Below are 23,142 nucleotides of genomic sequence, written 5' to 3'. Positions count from 1 at the left end.
AAATTAATCAGAAGTTCTGCTTAAAACTGATAGAGGCTGTAACCATTGAAAAGAATATGGGATACTTGATTTAGCAAAGTTTTTTGAATTTGCCCATGATGATTATTTCAATGCTTTATAGGAATTCAAGTATCAAGTTATTAAAAAATTTTTTTTTCCATTTCTGTGATGCCCTTACTTGGTTGTCACACCATATACAAATATATCTGCCTTTTGGTGAATCCGGCAATGACTAAAGTAATTTATATGTACAAACAAGAGCAGTAGCGGTTGAAAATCACAACCAGTTCCCGACAACACTGACGATGCGCTGATACAACACGTCTTTTCTAACAATTGTGGGAATTTCAAAACTGCATGTGTCAGGCACAAAGGAAGCATTGTCCTGTAGCCAAGTGTGACACAGCAGCCAGGCTTCTTTGTAGAATGTTGAGTGGGAATTCTTGGTAAACTCTAAAAATGTTGTAATTCTAGTATTTGAATACTAAATTTTTCATAACTCTAAAAAATTAACTTGGTAGATTGTTAAGAGGTGGTCCTTTGTCACACATAAAAATCAGAGTCTGTGCAGAGACGTGTCATCCGTCAGTTAGAACTCAAGAAGTGTCTTACTGCTTTTGGCACTTCATGTCCTATCGGTAAGACCTGTTGGTTCAAAACCTCGGCCAAAAGTGATGGGGGTAGGGGTGGGAGTTTAAAACTGGTTAGTTTAAATATTTATTTAGAGAAGAGGGAGGATCTTATGAATATTAACCCTTTACCTTTGGAATATACCCTAGAATTTATGGAGTATTTCATCAACTTGTCTTATTTTGATTTAAGCACCCATGAATCTGGTAGGTGTGGTGTGGTTATCAGCATCAGCATTTTCCAAATAAGCAACAGAGAAGGAGAGTAAGTGACTTGTCCAGCATCACACTTGCTAATTCCTTTCTCTTTTGAATGTCACTCCCCTCCTTTTTGCCTATGGGATAAAGTCTAAACTTATTAACCAGCTGTATAAAGCCCTTCATAATCTGGTCCTCGCCTACTTTTTGAATTCAAATCTCCTCTGGAAACAAATTCATGCTTATTTGCCATGTATGTTTTGCCTCCTCATCGTGCCAAGTACTTGTGGCTCTGTTCATCGTGTTCCGGCTTTCCCAAATTTAGGATTTAACGGGCTAGAAAATTACCAAAGAAATTAAGAAATGGACATTAATAAATGGATAATTTTGTATTGTGGCAAGAAAGGAAATTATAAGATACCACCATTTCATTAAAGACTTTACACGTTACCATCAAAATGTAGAAAGGACATAATCTCAGGGAAAAAGGCTACTAATTAAAATAAAATATGAAAGCCTCACTCATTGCCTGCATTCTCCTCATTTTACCAGAGATGGTTGAAAAAAATTGTCCTGGACTGGCCCTGGCCTGTGGGATTTGGGAACTTGGTGCCTTTGTACACGCTGTTTTCTTGGTCAGGAATTCTTTATTTTTCTCATGCCTCTAGCTTTTGGCCTGTCTGGCTAAATCCTCTTAGTCCTTCCATTCTCAGTTTACATGTTGACTTTAGAAAATCTTTTCCCATCTCCCTCCACCTGTTCTCTCCCACCCGAGCCAGCCCTCCAATTATCTCCCCTCGGTGGCGTTCTGTGCCTCTTCCGCCAGACACTGATAAATGGTGACAAGGTTGTTTATTTGCTGCTCTCTCTTACCACAAGACCATGAGATTTTAGAAGACAGAGACCCATCTTATTCACCTGCATTCCTAAGGTTTAGCATAGAGTCTTTTGCACAGTGTGTAATACGCATTTAATCGATGAATGAATGTATGAATGAATAAATATCTGGGTCCCCTTCATGACCTTGGCTTGTGTCTTGTTCGTCTTCTGTGGCCTGCAGTTTCAAGCACAGAGGATTTATTCAAACAAACACAAGCGCTCATTGAATTGAATTAATTTATGGATTTTTGACCTCATTGATTCTTCTATTTTTCTTTGTCAAGGAAAACTAATTATGTTCTCCATTATCAGAGTGTCTGGGAACAGTCTGCAGCTGCTGTCTGAAATACTTCCATGGGCTATAATGCTTCTCTCAGCTTTTGTGGTCAGTTTGTCTTTTTCTTGTAGTCTGTTCACTTTTGGTTTACCAGGTTGATCATCACATTTTTATGTATTTTTATGGCAAAGGAATGTTAAGGCATGCTATAAAGGAGGTATGGAGAATATTCAGCATTTATTGTAGTCTGATATTTCTAAGTCCGCAGGGACTTATGGTGCTTTTCCTTTTTGTTATTGTTCCTTTAAAAAATACATACCTTTTTTTGCCTTCTAAAAATTTTGTCAAAACGATTTATCCAGAAAGGATGGCCACAGCTTGTCATAAGATTTATTAGTGATGCGAGCACTCTCTTTTGGGGGCATATGATCTCTAGTCAGTAGGAGATCCTAGGTCGAGCATTTTTCCAGCTCACAAAATGACTTTGACTCGTGTTATTTCACTGACTCTTGCTCAGTCACAGTGGGACCCACTTCTTGGCGCTGCTCACAGAGACGCTCTCTGTTGATGGCGAATTGCTGAGATCTCTTCTCTACAACTGTGCAGCCATGAGAAACCTAGAGTTCCGTCTGGGCTTGGGTCTATGCTTTAGAAAAAACATTACCTCTTCTTCTTGAAACTCTCTTCCTTTGCTTCCCATTGCATTCTCTTTTGTTATAAAAATATCCCGTCTTTATAATAGAGTCAGAATAATAATAACCACAACTACTTACGAGCATTTCCTATGTACTAAGTACCTTATACATCTTATTTACAATCCTTTCATCAGTCATCAACTAAGTTTGTCCCCATTTTGTAAATGAGAAACCTGAAAGCCAGAGTGTTAAGTGGTTTGGGTAAAACCACATGGCAGTAAGCGGTGGAGTTAAAGCCATGTGACTCCAGAGTCTCTGTTCTTTACATTACACTGTGCTTCTTTCCTCATCGGACGACCTGGATCATAGCTATGTGGTTTTTGTGCCCCTGCTTAATTCTTGTAAAGAGAAATAAAGTACGTGACTCACGGGATTGTGTCAAGAACTAAATGGGGCAGCATATATTTGAAAGGACCTGGCATTGTGTCTTGTGCATTGCAAGAACTGAGTGTTTTTCTTAATTCCTTCTTTTTTCTCTGTATCCTCCTTTTTCCATTAGCCCAACCCTGGCCACTCAGTTTTAGATATCTCCTGATGGTCTGTTCTAGGTTTTTTCTCTTTTCTATCTCTATATGAGATATTATTAGTTTTTTTGGTTGAGCGTAAGGAATGTGACTGTGACTCAATGTTTCATTACTATTAGCATAAGAAAAAAATACTGCGAACCAAAGTTGAGCCTCGGGACATAACCACATTTAGGTGACGGGAGGAAGAACTGCTGTTTTGTCAGGAAAGAGAGAAAAAGCAAACAGGAGGTGGTTAGGTGGGTTGATACACTGCCATGGATATCCAGGGCAGAGAAGCTTATAAGAAGGAAACAGTTGGTCAACAATGCCGAAGGCCAGAGTGGTCATTTGGATGAGTAAGAAATGAGGAAAGGCCATCTGATTTGATTTGGTCATTTGGATGTATTTGAAGCCCTTGGAGAGGGCTGTTTCAGTGAAGGTGATGAATTGGAAGCAAGTAGAAAAGTTAATGAGGAAATAGAAGCAATAAGTGCTTTGAGATGTTTTGTTTGTAAAAGTCCTCAGAGAGATTTTAGCATATCTTAAAGAAGGTGGCATTTTTGGGGAAATTTTTCTTTGGCTTAGGATAAATATAAGTATTTTTATGGTCAGAAATTAAGGATTTAGATAAAAAGGAGACTTTCAGGATGCTGGAGAGAAGGGGTGTTTAGTAAGTGTAAATTAATTTTAAAGAAAGCCCGAGATTATGGCATTAAGATCACTGGGAGAAAGAAATATTAATTGTACTTTTCTCAGTGTGGTTGTATTGCTTTTTAACTTTTAATTTCTTCTCTGTCCTTTTAAATATTTATCAGATTTTCTATAACAAGCATTTATTACATTAAGTTTTTAATAGTTCTAAAAAATTTATCAAATTTAATATGATAAAGTAATAAAATGGTAAATATAAATACATAATATGAATGAATGAATAAAAATAAATATGACAAGTGATAAATTGATAAAATAATAAAAATGATAACTGTCACAGCACTAAAAAGGTATAGAAACATATAAGATGAATATTAAAATCCTTACATATCCTAATACCCTCCATTTCCATTTCTTTAAAGCAGCCATCATCAGAATCGTTTTTCCTGGCAGCCTTTTAGTTTTACACACATATGTTTTCAAATCAGAAAACATTATTGAAAATCACCAGTAAAGAAGTTAAACTGGAAAAGGATAATACCACTTGGCTTCTGGTTTTCTGACTCCTCTTGAAAGACTAATAAATAATAATAGAGAAATATAAATAAGAATGAACTTGTAAGAACGAAGAAAATGGAAGAGGCTACAATAGCAGACAAAAGGCATCAACAGAATTTTAGGAGATGAAAAGCAGATGGCTCAGTCACGTCTGACAACATGTAGAGTACAGAAGTTGGAAACTTGAGTGTTTGCAACAGGGTAAGCCAGCAAGAAGGAAGCCAGTTTATGTTGCAGAATTCCCAAAAGACGCAGCAATTAGAGGTGAGTGCTGATGACACTAAAAGCAGGAAGATTGGTTGGAAGTGTTCCCGATCTCCCCTTACCCACAGACACAAGGAGTTGTCTTTGTCCACGTGTTAGAAGACTGGAGATGACACGGAGTGACTCTGGACTTGGGACATCAACTGAAAACAGGGAAATTAAGAGAAAGGTTATATTCTGAAGAGTGAGACCTCAGCCTTCTCTTTTCACTTAGCTCCCAGAATGTTATCAACCAGGCTTATACCTTATCAAGAAATTGGAAGATTCCTCAATGGGAAAACTGACTAGTACAAGAGAAAAAGATGTGGATACTGACATTTGGGGATCCTGTCATGAAATGGCTGTTGGATTACACTCTGATGAGGCCCAGCAGTTGGTAATTACTACCCAAGCACAGAGCTTTTATTCATCTGTTTAGTACCGCATTCTTAAACATAAACAGAGAGCTATAGATCTTTATTTAGAAATAAAAATATTTCTAAAATATTTTTAGAAAGCCTCTAACATGAAAGACAGAGACCAAAGTAAACCAATAGAAAAAACACACATGAAATGGACAATAAGAGAGCAGAAAAATATGTAACAAATTATATGGCTATGATTCTCACAAAAAATTATATTGCATTCACAAAGGTTAGGAAGCTATGAATATAAAGCTTTTTGAAAATAAGATAATCAGAAATAGAGACACAGAAGTAGAGAACAAACGTATAGACACCAAGAGGGGAAGGGGGGAGTGGGATGAATTGAGAGATTGGGATCGACATATATACACTATTGATACTATGTATAAAATAGATAACTAATGAGAACCTACTGTATAGCTCAGGGAACTCTACTCAGTGCTCTGTGGTGACCTATGTATTTGAAGTCCTTGGGAAGGAATGGGAAGGAAATCCAAAAAAAGAGAGGATATATATATATACGTATAGCTGATTCACTCTGCTGTGCAGTAGAAACTAACACAAAATTGTAAACCAACTATACTCCAATAAAAATTAATAAAAAGATTTTTTTTGAAGATCAGAAAGAACTTTTTGATATTAAAAATATGGTAGTGGAGATTAAAAGTTCAATAGGTGGATTTGTAAAATAATGTTTAGGAAATCATTCCCCCAAAAATAGAAAAGAAAAACAAAACAGTGAAAAAATGGAAAAAAAGGTGAGAAGTTTGGATAATAAGAATTTCAGAAAGAGAAATATAGAAGAAAAGGAAGTTATTAAAGAAATAATAGAAGGTTGTTTCCAGAACTGAAGGACCTGTTTCCTGGTTACAAGGGACCACCAAGTGTCTAGCACAGTGAATGCAAAAGACCTATTCAAGCCATATGATTGTGAAATTTCAGAATCCTTAATTTAAGATCTTAAAAACCTTTTATGATGAAAAATGATTAAAATCAAATGATTATAAATAAGAATGATGCCAGATTTCTCAACAAAACACTGGCAGCTAGAAAGCAATGGATAATGCCTTCAAAATCTGAGAAAATTTATCTTTTTTTTGAGAAAAATCATTTTTAAATTAGAATTTTATACCCAGCTGAATTAAGTGAGAGTATTTTCAACATTCAAAGACTCAAAAAATGTACTTTGCTTGCACCCTTTCTCGAGAAGAAAATAGAGTATATGCTGTACCCAAATGAGAATACTAAGAAAGAGACAATATGGTTAAAGGAAACTGAGTAATACAATACAGAAAAGAGGTGAAGGCAGTTCCCAAGATGACAGGTGTTCATCAAGGCTAGAGAGAAGGCAGCCCAGATTACAGCCAGAGGACAAAGGCTCCAGAAGAGATGTTTCCAAGAAAAAAAATCAAACTGATTAATCTCTTGATGTGTTTGACCACACTGAGAAAATTTTACAGTTCTTTGAAGAATTAGAAGGGGAATTATTGGAAGGCACATGATAAATGAAGCAAATGAAAATAGGCAATAGTTAACTCCAGGAAGAGCAAATTTTAGAAAGCCTACAAGAAAGGAAATACAGTGATAGTACTCAGCTATGAAATCATACTTAGGACTCATAATACTAAAATAATGTTGGTTCAACTAAAATTTTTTATGTAATTCTTTGGGGAATGTGGAATGAAGAAAAGTCTGTGCGTGTCTGTTTGGGGTAGGATTGGATAGTGATATCTTCATCTTCCTTAGTAGTAAGTCAATTGATAGTACAAATAGTTGGAAAATAAAAATAGCGCTATTTGAATGAATGAAACCATTGCCTTTTGGTCTAGACATGGGTGTGGGGAATATGAAAGGAAGCACTTAGTAGTTTAAACTCTGTTTGTATTTTGTATAACATACTTTTTTGAAGCAAGAGGAACCTCATTAGTATATACCCTTTAATTCAGGAAATACTTATAAAACTTCATCCCAGGAAAACAATCATGAATATGTTCACAAATCTAAGCATGAGAATGTTTACCACAGTGTTGTTTGTAGCATCAACAAATTGTAAACAGACTAAATTCCCATTTCAAGAGGGCAAGCACTGAGCTCATTTTGTTTACTGCTGTGTCTTCAGTCTCTGACACATACTAGGTACTCAATAAATATTTACTGAATATTTACTGACTAAGGGAATAATTGAATTAATGCATAGGAAAAATACACACCAAACAATCTATTAACAATGGTTATCTCTGTGTGGAGGGATTATCTGTGATATTTATTTTTGCCTATTTTTATAGTTTGTATTTTTGAAAATTTCTAAGATTAACATTTTTAAATTATAAATTTCTATAATTTAAAAATATAGTACATTTTAAAAACCAACCATTAATATTTTAAAAACAACCACCAATCAAGAGAGCAGTTCATAGGCTTGAGGCTGAAATGGTCTTATAACTGCACTGTATTTGCTTCTGAACTTCCTGATGACTCAGTCCAAAGGACCACTTGATGGGTCAAAGTAATTCTTATTGTTTGATAAGTAGAAACATAACATTTTTATGTAATTAGAAAAAAAATTTCCTGACACTATATTCAAGGAGAAAGTTATCACATAAATAAACAAGACCATGAATACATAACAGGCATTACCTTCAACTTCAGTTTTTTTTTTTTTTTTTGCAGTATGCGGGCCTCTCACTGTTGTGGCCTCTCCCATTGCGGAGCACAGGCTCCGGACGCACAGGCCCAGCGGCCAGGGCTCACGGGCCCAGCCACTCCGCGGCATGTGGGATCCTCCTGGACTGGGGCACGAACCCGTGTCCCCTGCATCGGCAGGCGGCCTCTCAACCACTGCGCCACCAGGGAAGCCCCAACTTCAGTTTTAAAGAAAGTTGGATGCTATTCTTTTTTTTTAAAATTAATTTATTTATTTTTGGCTACTTTGGTTCTTTGTTGCTGTACATGGCTTTCTCTAGTTGCGGAGAGCAGGGGCTACTCTTTGTTGTGGTACGTGGGCTTCTCATTGCGGTGGCTTCTCTTGTTGTGGAGCACGGGCTTCAGGCGCACGGGCTCAGTAGTTGTGGCTCGAGGGCTCTAGAGCACAGGCTCAGTAGTTGTGGCACACAGGCTTAGTTGCCCTGTGGCATGTGGGATCTTCCCGGACCAGGGCTCGAACCCGTGTCCCCTGCACTGGCAGGCGGATTCTTAACCACTGCGCCACCAGGGAAGCCCTGGATGCTATTCTTGATGTAACTGTTTCTTATACTGACCCTCAATAAAGGCATAGCTTTGTAATGTAACTTGGTCGAAGGCGTTTCTACAGGATGGTTAGTTTATTCAGAGACCTCTCTACTTTTCACAGGTTACTGTTCCAAAAGTTGTTTTCAAGTCCAAAATGACCAAGAGAATTTTTGACCTTGCATTCCTCAATACATTTCTACCAAGTAGAGTGTGAGTCTGTCCTTTGAAAGTATGTTATTCTGCTTTTTGGTTTTATAGCCAATTAAGTTACAGTTTCCCCAAATGGTTAGGTTTTGTCTGCACTGAAGGGTTTTGAGGTAACTAAGCATTTTCCTTGATCTCTTCTGATGTTGTGAGGGATTCCTTAGCAGGTAACCCATAAACACTTGCCTTTGTCCCCTTTAATGGGCAGATTCAGAGTGGCCTTGAACATCAGGAAACATACATTTTTGTATTTCCCCCAGTTGAATGCAGTCTTGTTTATCTCTAAGCACTGAAGACATCATAGTAGGCTTATCAGGTCTCTAGTTTTCAGCTTCTGCTTATCCTTTATTGACAAACTAAAAACAAAAAAAATTCCCTTTCATCTATTATTTTCTTCTCTTTTTTCAATTGTTGTTTCTTTATTCACTCTTTGTCAAATGACTCATTCCATCTACACTTGTAATATCCTTTATTTTCTCAATGCTTTCAGTTTTTAAAATTCATCTTCCACTTTTGTTTCCTTTTTAAGCCTACTCTTCTCCTTAATTGTTGCTGTCAACAATTAGTGAGCATCTGTCCTCTCATAGAGACACAACATTAAAGAAACAGAAAAAATATTTTTCCTTGTGATGAGAACTCGGGATTTACTCTCTTAAAAGCTTTTATATATAACATACATCAGTGTTAATTATCATGTTGTACATTACATCCCTAGTACTTATTTATCTTATAACTGGAGCTTTGTACATTTTGACAACTTTCATCCAGTTCCCCCCTCCCCCTACTCCATCACCTATGGAAACTACAAATCTTATCTCTTCTTATATGACTTTGTTTGTTTGCTTGTTTTTGAAGTATAATTGACCTACAATGCTATGTTAGTTCCTGTTACACAGCATAGTGATGTGATATTTCTATACATTTAAAAATGATCACCGTGGTAAGTCTTGTTACCATCTGTCACTATACAAAGATATTACATAATTATTGACTATATTCTCCACACTGTACATTATTTTAAAATTTTTTTTAATTGAAGTATAGTTGATTTACAATGTTGTTTTAGTTTCAGGTGTACAGCAAGCTGATTCAGATATATATATATATTCTTTTTCAAATTCTTTTCCCTCATACGTTATTACAAAATATTGAGTATAGTTCCCTGTGCTGTACAGTAGGTCCTTGTTGGTTATCTATTTTATGTATAGTAGCCCCACACTGTACATTTCATACCTGTGACATTTATTTTGTAACTGAAAGTGTGTACATCTTAATCTCCCTCACCTATTTCTCTCTTCTGCTGACCCCCTTTCCCCTCTGGCAACCACCTGTTTGTTCTCCATATCTATGAGTCTGTTTCTATTTAGTTATGTTTGTTCATTTGTTTTGTTTTTTATATTCCATATATAATTGAAATAATAAAGTATTGTCTTTCTCTGTCTGACTGGTTTCACTTAGCATAATACCCTCTAGGTTCATCCATGTTCTCACTAATGGCAAGATTTCATTCTCTTTTATGGCTGAGTAATATTCCATTGTATAAATACAGCATATCTTCTTCATCCATTTATCCATCAATGGGAACTTAGTTGCTTCCATATCTTGGCTACTGTAAATAAGACTGCAGTGAACATAAGGGTGCATATATCTTTTAGAATTAGTGTTTTCATTTTCTTCGAATAAATGCCCAGGAGTGGAATTGCTGGATCATATGGTAGTTCTATTTTTAATTTTTTGAGGAATCTCCATACTGTTTTCCATAGTGGCTGCACCAATTTATATCCCCATCAACAGTGCACGAGGGTTCCATTTTCTTCATATCCTTGCCAGCACTTGCTATTTGTTGTATCTTTGATGATAGCCATCCTGATGGGTTTGAGGTGATATCACATTGTGGTTTTGATTTGCATTTCCCTGACAATTAGTGATGTTGAGCATCTTTTCATGTGCCTGTTGGCCATCTGTATGTCTTCTTTGTCAAAATGTCTATTTGGGTCCTTTGCCCATTTTTTAATTGGGTTTTTTTTTTTTTTTGATGTTGAGTTGTATGTGTTCTTTGTGTACTTTGGATATCAACCCCTTATTAAATATATTGTTTGAAAATATCTTCTACCATTCAATAGGCTGACTTTTTGTTTCACTGATAATTTCCTTTGCTATGCAAAGCTTTTTTTTTTTTTTTTTTTTTTTTTTAGTGTGCTGTAGTTCCATTTGCTTATTTTGGCTTTTGTTTCCCTTGTGTGAGGAAATACTGCTCAAGACTGGTATCAAAGTGTTTACTGCCTGTTTTCTTCTAGTTGTTTTTTGGTTTTGAGTCTTACATTTAAGTCTTTAATCCATTTGTACTTTATTTTTATATATGGTGTGAGAAAATAGTCCAGTTTGATTCTTTTACGTGTAACTGTCCAGTTTTCCCAACACCATTTAATGAAGAGGCTGTCTTTTCCCCATTGTATATTCTTGCCTCCTTTGTCATGACTAATTGATGATATAACTGTGGGTTAATGTTTGAGCTCTCTATTCTGTTCCATAGATCTATGTGCCTGTTTTTGTGTCAGTGCAAAACAGTTTTGATTACTGCAGCTTTGTAGTATAGTTTGAAGTGAGGGAGTGTGATACCTCCAGCTTTGTTCTCTTTTCTCAAGATTGCATTGGCTGTTCAGGATCTTTTGTATTTCCATACAAATTTTAGAGGTATTTGTTCTAGTTCTGTGAAAAATGCCATTGGTGTTTTGATAGGGGTTACATTGAGTCTGTAGATTGCCTTGGGGTGTATGGTCATTTTAACATTATGAAGTCTTCCAATCCATGAACATGGTATATCTCTTAATTTGTGTCATCTTCAACTTCTTTCATCAGAGTCTTATAATTTTCCAAGTACAGGTCGTTTATCTCCGTAGCTAGGTTTATTCTCAGGTATTTTATTCTTTTTGATATGATTGTAAATGGGACTTTTTTCTTAATTTCTCTTTCTGATAATTTATTGTTAGTTTTTAGAAACCCAACAGATTTTCGTATATTACTTTTGTATCCTGCAACTTTGCCGAATTCTTTGATGAGTTCTATTAGTTTTTTGGTGATGTCTTTAGGATTTTTTATGTATAGTATCATGTCCTCTGCAAACAGTGACAGTTTTACTTCTTCCTTTTCAACTTGGATTCCTTTGATTTTCTTTTTTTCTTGTCTGACTGCTGTGGCTAGGACTTCCAATACTGTGTTGACTAAAGGTGGCAAGAGTGGACATTCTTGTCTTGGTCCTGATCTTAGGGGAAATGCTTTCAGCTGTTCACCATTGAGTGTGATGTTAACAGTGGTTTTGTCATATATGGCCTTTATTATTTTGAGATATGTTCCTTCCATACCCACTTTGTGGAGAGTTTTTATCATAAATAAATGTTGAATTTTGTCAAAAGCATCTATTGAGATGATCATATGATTTTTATTCTTCAGTTTGTTAGTGTGGTGTATCACATTGATTGATTTGTAGATATTGAACCATCCTTGCATCCCTGGGATAAATCCCAACTGATACATTAAAAGGAGTATGATCCTTTTAATGTATTGTTGGATTCAGTTTGCTAATATTTTGTTGAAGATTTTTGCACCTACATTCATCAGTGATATTAAAAATCTGCAATTTCTTTATTTGTGATATCTTTGGTTTCAGTATCAGGGTGATGCTGGCCTCATAGGATGAGTTTGAAAGTGTTCTTCTGTAATTTTTTTGGAACAATTTGAGAAGAATAGGTGTTAACTCTTCTATAAATGTTTGGTAGAATTCAACAAACAACCTGGTCCTGGACTTTTGTTTGTTGGGATTTTAAAATTACTGATTCAGTTTCAGTACTGTTAATTGGTCTGTTCATATTGTTTAATTTCTTCCAGGTTTAGTCTTGGGAGATTGTACATTTCTAGGCATTTTTCTATTTCTTCTAGGTTGTCCATTTTACTGGCCTATAATTGTTCATAGTAATCTCTTATGATCCTTTGTATTTCTGTGGTGTCAGTTGTAACTTCTTTTTCATTTCTAATTTTAATTGTTTGGTCCTTCTTTTTTTCTTGATGAGTCTGGCTAAATATTTATTAATTTTGTTTATCTTTCCAAGAGTCGGCTCTTAGTTTCATTGATCTTTTCTGTTGTTTTTATTTTTTAGTCCCCAGTTCATTTATTTCTGCTGTGATCTTTATGACTTATTTCCTTCCACTAACTTTGCATTTTGTTTATTCTTCTTTTTCTTGTTCCCTTAGGTGTAAGATTAAGTTGTTTACTTGAGATTTTTCTCATTTCCTCACGTAGGCTTTATTGCTATAAACTTCCTCTTAAAACTGCTTTTTCTGTGTCCCATAGATTTTGAAAATCATTGTTTTTTTGTTTTCATTTGTCTCCAGGCACTTTTTTATTTCCTCTTTGTTTTTTTCAGTGACCAATTGCTTGTTTAATAGTATATTGTTTAGCCTCCAACTGTTTGTGTTTTTTGCAGTGTTTTTCTTGTAGTTGATTTCTAGTTTCATAGTTGTTGGGAAAGATACATGATGTAATCCCAATCTTCTTAAATTTACTAAGACTTGTTATGTGGCATAGCATGTGATCTATCCTGGAGAATGTTCCATTTTCACTTGAAAGCAATGTTTATTCTGCTGCTTTTGGATGGAATGTTCTATGTATATCTGTTAAGTTCATCTGGTCTAATGTGTGGTTCAGCTGAATAGAGTTCCCATATTTAAAACATAATTTCTCTTAGTGCTATTCAGGAACATCATTAACCATGATTACATAAAGAAATCCCTGCTGCATCCCCCTTTACCGTGTAAACTTGTGCATTGGAGAAACAGCTCAATTGTAAATCAGTGTAACTCGTGATTTGAGTGGCAGATTTGGCATCTGCCACTTGGGCAGAAGTTTAAAACTCAGTATACTGAGTGTGGTCGTTTACGTGGGTACTGGTGCTTCTGATCTAGACCTCATTTTCAAAACCTCCTGTTCTCATGGATGACTGCCCACTTATTTCTCTGAGGGGATGCACTTGCCCCTTCCCTATGCTCCTACCCAAGCCTCCAAAAGTGAATTTGTTGCATTCCTCCAAACCCATGTTTTTTGTTTTTTTTTTGGTGGCACGCGGGCCTCTCACTGCTGTGGCCTCTCCCGTTGCGGAGCACAGGCTCGGGACGCGCAGACTCAGCGGCCATGGTTCATGGGCCCAGCCGCTCCGCGGCATGTGGGATCCTCCCGGACCAGGGCACGAACCCGTGTCCCCTGCATCGGCAGGCGGACTCTCAACCACTGCACCACCAGGGAAGCCCCAAACCCATGTTTTTAAGTTTCATACCACTAAAAATATATTATCCAAATTTGGTATATATCCATTTAGCTGTTTTGTCATGATCCTGGTAAGAGACCAAGAGAGAAATATCTTTATTCATAAAATTAAACATATACAACAGGAAAATTTTCTTTGTCTTTCAAATCCTTCCATTCTTCAAAAGAGGGAAAAAAAATCGAAAAAGAGTATGTATAATAGGTCTTTTCATACCTAAGTTTGATGTTAAATGATTAGAAAGGGAGTCAAAATTAGAGGGCTTCATCAGGTAAAGTTTCTCGGGATAAGAGAGAGAGGTGATGGAGAAAAGGCTGGCTTTGGGGATGGTTAGAGGAAATGATAGAATTGTATCCAGGGAAAAGACAGATAGATATTCACTGGGAGACTTTAAGAAGTTTTTGTGGTGTGGTGACCCAACCCCCTCCATTACAATTTCAGGAAAATCCAAATGTCTTTGTGTGATTTTGGAGTTGGATTTATCCTTGAGGGTCTATGGATGATGCCACAAGAAGTTTGATGGTGAGGGCAGATTCTACTCTTTTCACTGGAGTAAAAACCACATGTGCTCAGCCCTGCGTGATCCTCTCCCTGCGACCCGCCTTCCCCGCACCATGCCACACTCTCCTTACTCTAGCTTCGCTGGTTTTCTCCATGTCCTTTGAACATACCAGGGTCACTCCTGCCTTAAGGCTTTTGTATTTGTTTGTTCTCCCTGAATGCTTTTCTCTGGGATAGCCTGGATATCTACATTGCTTACTTCCTTACCTCCTTCTGAGTAAACTCAAACGTCACCTACCCCGTGAGGACTTACCCAGCCTCCTGTTGAAAATTACACCCCCACCCCTTACTCACATACTTCATCTTTTGTCTGTCTTCTCCATTAGAATTTAAGAGGGCAAAGTATTCCAGGCTCTCCTTCTCCTGGCCCCCATTCTGTCCCTAGTGCCTGGAACAACACTGGGCACATAGAAAGTTCTCAATAAATATTTATTGAGTGAATCAAATAAGGAGCGCTGTTCAAAGGAGCCCAGTCAGTTTCAGTTACCAAAAAAGCAAACCGATGATTCTCAAAGGATAACACTAGAGCTTTTCTAGTTGTATAGACAGATAAGCATAAGGAGGAAGACTGCAGGTAAGTGCTTATTGAAATCCTTCCTGGAAAAATGTACGCTTTTCAATTCAAATAATCAAGTGTACTTGTTAAGTACACTACAAAACAAATATGTGTTAGAGAAAACCAGATCATCTTTGAAATACTTGTTTTCCAAAAGTTTCTCCTGTAAGTCTGCTCTGCCTGTGGTAGAGAAATGCAAATGACACGGCGCACATATCGACCTCTCTTTGGAATACTTTTTCCTTATAATACAGTCATTTCAAATGTGAAGAATAAAATGCCACTAAATAAAAGATTACTTGCTGTCTTAAGTAGTATGCAAGAGTTGTTTTTCTCTGTTTCTGTAGTCCTGGCAAATGATCCAGAGATTAATCTTTGAAAAGCCTTTTTTATTATATCTGTAGAAAACATTATTTTAAGTGATAATCTCATGAAACTAATTTTCCTCCATACCATTCAAGGGAGTTTTACAGAGAAATAAGATGAATACACATCTCTACCCTGTATCGAGTGTGTATTTTGAATCTCTTAGGTCAGGGATGTAAGCCATTGAGGGGACAATACTGTGGACAGAAGGTGTGGCCTTTGCCACAGAGATGGTATTGTCACCACCTGCTCCCAAGTCTCCTACAGGCAGGGCCCTGCTGTTCATTCACTTCAGAGCAGCTTCTGCTAGTGCTTGTTCTAGATCCTGGGCCCTCAGTCAACTGTGACTCCTGACTTTTATACTTGCTTCAAAATGGGTGATTTAAGACAAAGATTCCTTTAAGTTAGGGTGAAAACCAACTTCAGGATGGTACAAACCCTACCTGCCATAATCTCTGTGAAATCTGCCGTTTCCATATTTAGAATAAGGAATTTCTCACCAGATTTTTCACTTAAAGAAGAGCCCTCTGTTTATCTTCTACTCTTAATGGGGTGAACATATAATTTATCATCCAAATAGGGACATGTTTGGGAATGGAAGGGGGGAGGTAACTATTAATAGTTGTATCTGGGCAACAGTCATAACCTAGGGTGGTGGGAGGCAAGCAGAATCGAATGGTGCCTGAATATGAAGGAGAATGAAATGAATACTTATTGAAACCACACAATGTGCTAAGGACTTTATATATATTATCCTCTGATGTGGTATGTGGGCATGTTTTCAACAGTGAATCTGGAGTTACATTAACCAAGGAGTTGACATATACTAGTCTAACAGGAATTTTAGGAACTTAACTCAGGACGGTTTACAACAAGAACTATCGATTGAACTGTCTGGAGGAAACGCGTTAGATACACATTTTGGCCAAAAGTCAAATGTTAAAATCGGTACTTGACTGAAGTCAGGCATCGCTAGACTAGAAAGAATTTTTTGGAGGCAAGATTAAATCTGAAAACTTGTCTAAAATTTTATAAGTTAAACTTTGAAAGTTTGGCACTGGTGAAGGAAACAGAATTTATCAGTGCCATCCGCTGACGGACCGCTCCTGTGGTGCCTGTGCTGCAGGCCTTCGATCCAAAAGGGATGCTCACTTTAATCACACTAATGTTTAGTGCACAGTGTAAGGAACTTGGGATTCGCCACTCAGCAAATCTTCAAAATCCTGGATCTGCTACTACTGAAAATGTTTACCCACCTATAGCAGTTATTTTGACAAGAGTCTTTTGTCTTTTGGTGTCCATAGACTGCAAGTGTAAGGAATTTACTTCTTCAATTTGAATGTTGATGAGTGAGGACAAAATGTGCGTTGAGGTTCTGTAACATGTTCTTCTTTTCTTCCAACTTGTAATTTGTTCATCCAGTTGATCAACATTTATTAAGCACCAATTCACTGTCTTAGCCACCATTTAAGGGGATGGGGACAGAGCAGTGAACAGAAGACAAAAGTCTTTGCCCTCATGGAGTTTAAATTCTGGGACTTGGGGAGACAGACAATAAAAGTATAGATAAAACATATAGCATATAAATAGCATAAGTGCTATTAAGAAGAATAAAGCAGTTAAGGATATGAGGAACTTTCTATTATGACTGGGTCATGATGATTTTTCATGGTGTTGTTTATAGGGTTTTTATTCTCATGAAATTTTTAGGGGCAGATTTGGTGTTTAACTATTAATCCCACATCTGAAGAGTTCCCAACTAGGAATTTTTTTTCCCCCTGAGCAACTCATTGTCTAAATGGAATTAAATAACTGAAAATTAAATAAAGTTCTTAAGGGTTATGTGTTTAATATTTTTAATGCTAGTATATCAACTAATTCTACAAAGATTAGAATTTTCATGTAATCTCAACTCTGTTATTCTTCCTTATATTATTGCTTAAAATTTTATATATATTTGTTGGTAAAAAAATGACGCAGTATTTTTCCTAAGGTTTTATGCTAAGCACACTTAATATTTCCTTTAACTGACAATTTATTCTCCTCTGTAGTTGAAGATCCTTCATAATTTTTATACATAAAATTAATAGCTTCCACAATAAGTTTATTATTGCAACATTTTCCTTTTGAAGTATTAAAGATACATTTATACTTCACCTGATGGATAGAAATTCAACATAGAAAGCATATAAGGAGATTTTTCACTCCATCTACTTCTAGGCTACTTATCAGAATTTTAAATTACACATTCAGTTGTAAACAGCAAACTTTAGTGACATTCCCTGTTTATGTTACTAACGTCAACACCCTATTTAGATACGATGGTGAAGGAAATGATCACACAAGCGTTTGTCACATACGTGTACAAGGAGGCCAGAAATGGCATTGAATTGGATGTTTAGCTGAGTCTAAAGCTGGAGTGTGACAGCAGAGTTTGGCCAAATACTGAGACCAAAGTGAAACTCTCCTTCACCTCTGCTTTCTCAAATCCAGTTCTTCCTCAGAAGGGGCACGATAGTGTCAGTCATTGGAGTGACAGCCTCCCAACCCCCTTCATGTCTGGTGACCAAAGTGATGAACATGGCATCCAAGAGAGTTTCAGCAAGGTTCATGCTGATACTGGGCATTAATAACTGAGTGGTTGGGTTTCCACCCTTATTTGTCTGTTTCGTTTCACCAGAACCTCAGTCTTCCTGGCACAATAAGCCAGTGAGGGCTTCTTGGCTTAGTTGATATGCATGGCTTTCACTGGGAGGGGATGAGAACCTGAGTGAGTTTTTAGCAAGTGGCTCCCAGGCGTCCTAAATACTTACCTTCATGATGCAATTATAGCATCATTTAGCAGGAGCTCTGCTGAAGCTTGAATTCAAATAATAAAAAGCATTTACATTTTAACTCCAATACTCAACTCACATTTAACGGAAACATAATAATCTGCAGATTTAAACTTGAATTTAAAAATGGGTTTACTTTTTTAACTCTGATTTTATTGCCTGCCACAAATAATGGGCAGCATTAATACAAAGCATGAGAAGGGGGGTGGGAACCAAAGTTTCTAAACATTCCAAAAGCTGGTATGTGTCTTCTCTCCAGGGTCACCTGCAGGTTGGATGGAGGTGAAATTCAATTTTATATCCCCCAAACCTAGCACAGTGTTAGGCAAGCACTCTGTAAAAACCATTGCTACTACTACTACCACGATTACCACTTCTACTGCTGGGAGTGCTATTTCCACTACTGCTTTTGCTTCTGTGGTTGTAGCCCATACAGCTGGTGAGCTCGTGTGGGCCCTTCTCAGGCATGGGGGGGTGAACATACTTCTACGTTGTGGTCCCTTTTCAGCCACCCTCCAGACATGCGCATGGCAGAAAGGAGATGGGAAGGCACTCTGGATGGAGGGAAAAGTCCAAAAGTTTATAAGAAAAGCACTCCCATATTGCAAATGGTGCTATGATTATTTTGAATTTGCTGTAACTCTTAGATTTTTAAGTCTTTGTACACATGTGACACTTTCTATTTTCTGTCGAGTATTTGGTTTTCCCACTCAGGGTATGATTGCCCTGAGCATGATGAAGCTGAGGGAAAACATGTGAATTTGAGTCCATCTAACACACATTTACTCAATAATTAAGCAAACATTTATTAACCTCATGAACTTTTTTCCCCACATCTTTATTGCAGTATAATTGCTTTACAATGTTGTATTAGTTTCTCCTGTACAACAAAGTGAATCAGCTCTATGTATACGTATATCCCCATATCCCCTTCCTCTTGAGCCTCCCTCCCCGCCCCCCATCCCATCCCTCTAGGTCATCACAAAGCACCGAGCTGATCTCCTTGTGCTATGCGGCTGCTTCCCACTAGCTATCTATTTTACATTTGGTAGTGTATATATGTCAATGCTACTCTCTCACTTTGTCCCAGCTTCCCCTTCCCGCCCTGTCCTCAAGTCTGTTCTCTACGTCTGCATCTTTATTCCTGCCCTGCCACTAGGTTCATCAGTACTGTTTTTTTTTATAGATTCCATATATATGCGTTAGCATATGGTATTTGTTTTTCTCTTTCTGACTTGCTTCACTCTGTATGACAGACTCTAGGTCCATCCACCTCACTACAAATAACTCAATTTCGTTCCTTTTTATGGCTGAGTAATATTCCATTGTATATATGTGCCACACCTTGTTTATCCATTCATCTGCTGATGGACATTTAGGTTGCTTCCATGTCCTGGCTATTGTAAACAGTGCTGCAATGAACATTGTGGTACATGTATCTTTTTGAATTACGGTTTTTTCAGGGTATATGCCCAGTAGTGGGATTGCTGGATCATATGGTAATTCTATTTTTAGTTTTTTAAGGAACCTCCGTATTGTTCTACGTAGAGGCTGTAATCAGTTTACATTCCCACCAACAGTGCAGGAACCTCATGAACTTGACTTGAACAGGTCTCTTGCTCTGAGCTTCAGTTCCATTGTCTGTAAGTTTAAGGTAATGTAATCAGCTCTATCTTAGTTTTTTTGGGGATGAATAGAGGAAGCCAGTGCAAAGTGATATGTAAGCTGCTAGCTTAATAAAGATTAAGTGGGGTGTCATTATATGGCTGGGACAAATTTTTCTTCTGAATTTCCTGTAGCACTTTGTGCTCAAGAGCAAGTTTAGTTTGGTTTGGAGGTGAGAGCTGTGGTCCGGCTGGAAGTAAGTACCAGATATGAAGTAAAAAGACCTGGGAGCAAAATCATGCCGCACCACCTCACTAGTGATGTGCCCCAAGTTAAATTACTGAAAAAAAGAATCCTAAAGCTGTGTAGCTCCAAGGTCACTCACTGTGAGAATTAAGTGGGCAAAGATCTAGGAAGGCACCTGGTGTGTTGCAGGTGTTTGGCTGGTGTTTGGAAAGCATTCCTTCAGGAAAGAGAAAGGTAAGGGTGAGTCAAAATGGTCCTGAACGGGCAGCATGCAGAGAGGAGAAAGCATGCCCCGTGATGGCCCTAATACATTTCCTCAGACGTGAATTAGGAATAATAATGATAATAATTCCCTTAATTATCTCTTAGGGTTACTGTAAGGACTAAAAGTGGTAAGATATCACCAGAAATGGAACAGGGGCTCAAAAATTTACTCACCCCCCAAAGTTGAGAGTCATGCTTAAGATAATTCTCTTCGTTTTTAAAGACAGTCTTAAGCCATGTCTAGTTCTATGTTGACTGACTATAGTACCTAGGATGGTTTTTTGAGAAAATGTAGGCAATTCACTATAAAACTTTCCTGCCTCTGTTCAGGCTGCCTTTTGGGTAATGAAACACAATAAAAATTACCAAAGATGGAGGAGGCAAGGAAAGAGCAGCTGATGGAATGATGACGTAGAAGCAAGAGGGACGCACATTCTAGCAACTTTGAAAGATGAAGGCCATTTTCCCGAGCCCCTCTCCCCCGTCCTTTCTGCTGAAACTTTTGTGAAGGGGAAGCCAGCCAGAAAGCACCAGGTGTTGGGAAGAGTTCCAGGCACTGACTCGATTTATTCATCTCTGCAATGAGGTCAGACTTGTACTACATGCTTCACATGTGCATTCTCAGGGAGTTCTCAAGAACAGTCTCTGAGGCCGTTTCTGAAGCCCAGTAACATTCCTGGGTTATGGAGTCAGTACGTGGCAGAGCCAATATTTGAACCCAAGTACAGTTGCCCCCAAATCCTCATCCTCAGATTCTGCCTCTGAGGATTCAACCAATGGGTAGATGGAAAGTATTTGGAAAAATGAAAACTTCCAGAAAGTCCTAAAAAGCAAAACTGGAATTTGCCTCACACTGGCCACTATTTACATGGCATTTACACTGTAGTTATAGCTATTTACATAACACACTGCATTAGGTAGTGCACTAAAAAGTAATCTAGAGATGATTTAGGGTACACGGGAGAAATTGTGTAGGTTGTCTGCAAACACTGTGCCATTTTATATAAGGGACTGAGCATCTATAGGATTTGGTATGGGGGGGTGTCCTGGAACCAACCTCGAGGAGACCAGGGATGACTGTACTCTGGTTCCTCATCCCGTCAGATCTAAGCTTGGGTACCACTCGTGGCCAAAGATATCTGAGCAAGCAGGTCTATTTAGGGGCACCATTCAGAAGTGGTTTATGTCAGCCATTTGTCTTATTGGTCCTTCTAGAAGTGGGACTGGGCAATGAGTTCTTTTACTCCTGAAGGCTCAGTGAGGAAATGGAATTGGTTTCTGACAGGCTTTGAATTCGAGGAGAATGTGAAGCTTAGCCTATAGAATAGTAACATGGCCACCATGTGAGGGGCAAGCAGAGGAGCGCCAGCGAGCCCGCCCAGGACAAGGGGAGGAGACCCAGGAGACCCTGGTGTTTCAGACACAAAGAGAGTGAGGAGACCTTCGCCAAGTCCCGGCGCTCAGCTGTGTCCCACACTTCTGAGAGATCAGACGAAACGAGAACCGGAAAGGCCCGCAATTTACCAGTTGAAAGGCAGGTTGCTTCACCGGTGCCTGAAATCACATCCTTCCTCTCATTCTGTTTCTATTTAAAAGGATTTCCTAGGGGTGGTTCTTTGATCATGGCCTCAGTTTGGGGGACGTGCACCCTCTTTGGGGCTCCTCTGTGTATTCCCTACTCCGTACAGGTCACGTAAAGTCCGTGGTCCCCAAATGTAACCATCTGATTGTTAAATCACCATGAAGATGCATTAGCCACCCAAGCCTTTTCTGCTCCTGGACGTTTAAATCCATCAATCTGTAATTATAATGATTATTTTTGTCTTTGGACATATTTCAACTGCATGTGAGAGCTGATGTTTTTCTTTCTTTTTGTTTAGTTATATCAGTTTCAGGAGTACAGCATTATAATTTAACATCTGCATACGCTACAAATTGATCACCACCATGTGTCTAGTTACCATCCATCAGCAGACAGTTGACCCCTTCACCCAATTTCTCCCACCCCCCAACCTCCTTCCCTTCTGGTAACCACTCATCTGGTCTCTGCAACTATGAGTTTGTTTTTGTTCTGTTTTCTTAGATTCTGCATATGAGTGAAATCAGACAGTCTTTCTCATTTGATTTATGTCACTTAGCATAATACCTTCAAGGGTCATCCACGTTGTCAAAAATGGCAGGATTTCATGCTTTTTCATGCCTGAGTAGTATTCCGTGGTGTATATATACCACATCTTCTTTATCATTCATTCATAAATGGACACTTAGGTTGATTTTATATCTTGGCTAGTGTAAATACAGTTGACCTTTGAACAACATGGGCTTGAACTGCACAGGTTCACTTATACATGGACTTTTTCAATAAATACATACAGTACTGCACAATCTGAGGTTGGTTGAATCCGTGGAGGCAGAACTTCAGATACAGAGGGTCGATTATGGGACTTGAGCCTCTGTGGATTTTGGTATCTGAGGCAGGTCCTGGAACCAATTCCCTGCAGATACCCAGGGACAACTGTAATGCTGCTGTGAACATGGGGGTGCATATACCTTTTCCAATGAGTGTTTTTGTGTTCTTGTGATAGATACCCAGAAGTGGAATAGCTGGGTCACATGGTGGTTCTAGTCTTAATTTTTTGAGGGGTCTCCATACTGTTTTCCATAGTGCCTGAACCAATTTACAGTCCTACCAGCTGATGTATTTTTTTTAACTTTTTAAAAATTATGAAATATTCCAGTCATGCATTCTGATGGCTGAAAGAATGAATTAATAGTAGTCTAATCACCCTGGAGACACAGATGCTTTTGTGAGCTGGCACTGAAGTAAGGCTGCACATCTCTGTGGGAATGACAAGTGAATGAGTCTGCTGCTCACTTAACCTGCTGTTCTTTTCTCTCTCTG

General features: G+C 38.0%; 1 protein-coding gene across 1 annotated transcript in view; it reads left to right on the top strand.

The window, feature by feature from the left end:
* ST8SIA1 (ST8 alpha-N-acetyl-neuraminide alpha-2,8-sialyltransferase 1) overlaps window positions 1-23,142 on the top strand; it is a gene marked incomplete at both ends in the record, with an annotated part of 146,493 nt that overhangs the window by 33,328 nt on the left and 90,023 nt on the right. The gene's annotated exons all lie outside the window — the stretch shown is intronic.

This window comes from Leucopleurus acutus, assembly GCF_964270905.1.
Source record: "Leucopleurus acutus genome assembly, chromosome: 11".
In the NCBI taxonomy this organism is placed as follows: domain Eukaryota; kingdom Metazoa; phylum Chordata; class Mammalia; order Artiodactyla; family Delphinidae; genus Leucopleurus; species Leucopleurus acutus.
This window is presented reverse-complemented; position numbering and strand designations above follow the sequence as displayed.